This window comes from Heteronotia binoei, chromosome 14 (assembly GCF_032191835.1).
Source record: "Heteronotia binoei isolate CCM8104 ecotype False Entrance Well chromosome 14, APGP_CSIRO_Hbin_v1, whole genome shotgun sequence".
NCBI classification, from domain to species: Eukaryota; Metazoa; Chordata; class Lepidosauria; order Squamata; family Gekkonidae; genus Heteronotia; species Heteronotia binoei.
Window position 1 is genome coordinate 57447312 of NC_083236.1, and position 3369 is coordinate 57450680.

The 3369-nt window shown below is 46.7% G+C and overlaps 1 non-coding gene across 1 annotated transcript; it reads right to left on the bottom strand.

The window, feature by feature from the left end:
- Positions 1-772: 772 nt before the first annotated feature.
- LOC132582822 (U5 spliceosomal RNA) lies at positions 773-889 on the bottom strand. Its single transcript, XR_009556203.1, has one exon. It is a non-coding gene; the product is annotated as a U5 spliceosomal RNA (small nuclear RNA).
- Between the last annotated feature and the right edge of the window lie 2480 nt (positions 890-3369).

Here is a 3369-nt window from a genome sequence, read left to right on the forward strand (position 1 = left end):
CTCTGGCAGAGGTCCTTGAAAGGGCAGCTGCTGTGAGAGCCCTCTCAGCCCCACCCACCTCACAGGGTGTCTGTTGTGGGGAGGAAGGTAAAGGAGATTGTGAGCCGCTCTGAGACTCTTCGGAGTGGAGGGCAGGATATAAATCCAATATCATCATCTTCTTCTTCAAATGGCTGCGTTGCAAGCGGAGATTTGGCGGATGACACATTTCCCAGCATGCACCTGGGTCCATTCACATGGACCAAAGGAATGGGGACTCTAAGCCACCTGCTAGGGATGCCAGCCTCCAGGTGGGACCTGGGGATCCCCTGGAATCACAGCTTCTCTCCAGACTGAGCTTGCTTCGGTGGGGAGGGCGGGATATAAATAAAATAAAACAAAGAGATGAATTCATGGATGCTTGTGAGGGTGAAGTTTATAGCATTGTGGTGCAGAGTGGTAAGGTGCAGTACTGCAGTCCAAGCTCTGCTCACGACCTGAGTTCGATTCCGGTGGATGCTGGGTTCAGGTAACCGGCTCAAGGTTGACTTAGTCTTCCATCCTTCTGAGGTCGGTCAAATGAGTACCCAGCTTGCTTGGGGTCAGTGGTGGAATTCTAGCAGGAGCGCCTTTGCATATTAGCCCACACACCCCTGATGTAGCCAATCCTCCTAGGGCTTCCAAGGCTCTTTTCAGTAAGCTCTTGGAGGATTGGCTACATCAGGGTTGTGTGTGGCCTAATATGCAAAGGAGCTCCTGCTATAATTCCACCCCTGCTGGAGGTAAAGTGTTGATGACTGGGGAAGGCAATGGCAAACCATCTTGTAAAAGTCTGCCAAGAAAACATCCTCTATGGAAATCTCTAGTAAAAGGCGAAAGATTTATGCGATCTGAAGAAAAACCAGAGTATCAAGAAAACATCCTGATGTGACATCACCCCATAGGTTGGTAACAACCCGATGCTTTCATAGGGGACTATCTGGACCTTTTACCCCACTGAGGTTCCTGTCCTCCTCAGACTCTACCCCCAAATATCCAGGAGTTTTCAACCTTGGATCTGGAAACCCTACTCCACCCCATCCCTCTGTCTGTGGTTGAGGGGACCTGCTAATTCTATGACACTAGCTAAATATCTGTTTTTTCTTTTAACAAGGGAACAGCTAGGTTGGATTAAGAACATAAGAGAAGCCATGTTGGATCAGACCAATGGCTCATCCAGTCCAACACTCTGTGTCACACAGTGGCAAAAAAACCCCCAAGTCCCATCAGGAGGTCCACAAGTGGGGCTAGAAGCCCTCCCACTGAGCCCCCCTCCCAAGCGCCAAATGATAGCACCTTAGAGATCAACATGGTTTCTAAGCTATGAGCTTTCAAAAGGCAAACTTCCTTTTATTGGATATGGGTCAGAAAGGGGACCTCTGAGTCCTTGTATCTTGGTCAGGTGAGAGGGGAGGTACAATGTCCATGGTTGGGGTGGAATTCTTGCAGGAGCTCCTTTGCATATTAGGCTACACACCCCTGATGTAGCCAATCCTCCAAGAGCTTATATGGCTTCTTTTGTAAGCTCTTGGAGGACTGGCTACATCAGGAGGGTTTGGTCTAATATGCAAAGGAGCTCCTGCTAGAATTCCATCCCTATCCATGGTAATCAGATTAGATCAGAGGAGAAAAGCTTAGAGGCAGAAATAAATTAGAGTCCAGTTGCACCTTTAAGCATAACGAAGTTTTAGTCAAGATATGAGTTTTCGTGTGCACACACACTTTTTCAGATGAAGCTCATACCTTCAATACCTGAGAGCCAGTTTGTTTAAGTGGTTAAGTGTGCAAACTCTCATCTGGGAGAATCAGGTTTTATTTCCCACTCCTCCATGTGCACCTGCTGATGTGACCTTGAGTCACTCACAAGCTCTTGCAGAGCTGTTCCTCTTTAGAGCAGTTCTCTCAGAGCTCCCTCAGCTCCACCTACCTCACAGGGTGTCTGTTGTGGGGAGGGGAAAGGAAAATAAATTGTAAACTGCTCTGAGACTCCTTCAGATAGTGAAAGGCAGGGTATAAATCCAATTCAATCACCTCCTCCTCCTGTACCTCAGACATAGTGATCCACTGTTTAGGCGTGAAGCTGCCACCACTTCTTGTGGCAGTGAATTCCACATGCTAATTACTGTCTGGGTGATGAAGCATTCCCTGTTATCTGTTCTAAGCTCACTGATCATTAAATTCGTCGAGTGCCCATAAGTTCTTGTATTGTGAGAAAGAGAGAAAAATATGTCTTTCTCTGCCTTCTCAACCCAGAGCTGCAACCTTACGGGCCTCTTCCTTTGCAGCTCCCTCCCTCTGTGAGCTAGGCAGGTAAAGAGTTTCTCTTCCTTTTTAGAGACGGGGAAAAATAACACTTGTCAGCTTCACTGGGCCTTCTGTGGTTAGATTAAACAAGGTATTCTTACCATTGGTTTGACTTTTTGCTTATTTTCACAGTCTGTTTCTTGCCGTTTGGTTAGACTTTTTGGCGATGGGATGTCAGATTGATGCCTTGGCAGCAATATTCCCTCTAAGCTGCAGAGTCCTGTGAGCAAAAATTCTACTTTGTGAGCTACTGGCATTAAAGTTGTGGGGTACTGCATAAATTAGTGTGCTCTGGGGCCATCTTCCCTGAGCTAAGACAAAAATGTGTGAGCTGGGGCCTAAAGACCTGTGAGCTAGCTCACGCTAACTCAGTTTAGAGGGGACACTGCTTGGCAGTGAAAACGGTTCTGGTGACGAATTTATTATTATTTAGAATTTTCGCAAACTGCCTCGGGCTGACACAGTCCATAAATACAGTAAGCAAACACAATGCAAAAAAAATAATCAGCCCAAGGCTTTGTGGAATAGAGGGGATCTGATGGACCAGTAGAAATAGTTCTGAAAGAGAGAATCCAGCATTCGGCTGGTATTTGTTATTCTTTTCTCCACCTTGTGCATTTGGAGACTTTGTGTTGAGTGCTCTGTCTGTCTGTCTGTCTGTCTGTCTGTCTGTCTGTCTGTCTGTCTATCTATCTATCTATCTATCTATCTATCTATCTATCTATCTATCTATCTATCTATCTATCTATCTATCTATCTATCTATCTAATCTGCCTGCCTTTTCTCCACCTTGTGCATTTGGAGACTTTGTGTTGAGTGCTCTCTGTCTGTCTGTCTGTCTGTCTGTCTGTCTGTCTGTTTGTCTGTCTGTCTCTGTCTATCATCTCTCTCTCTCTTATATATATAATGGGTTCAACGCAAGGACAAGGTGTGGTAGCAGTAGGGTTGCCAATCCCCAGGTGGGGGCAGGGGATCCCCCGGTTTGGAGGCCCTCCCCCTGCTTCAGGGTCGTCAGAAAGCGGGGGGAGGGGAGGGAAATGTCTACTG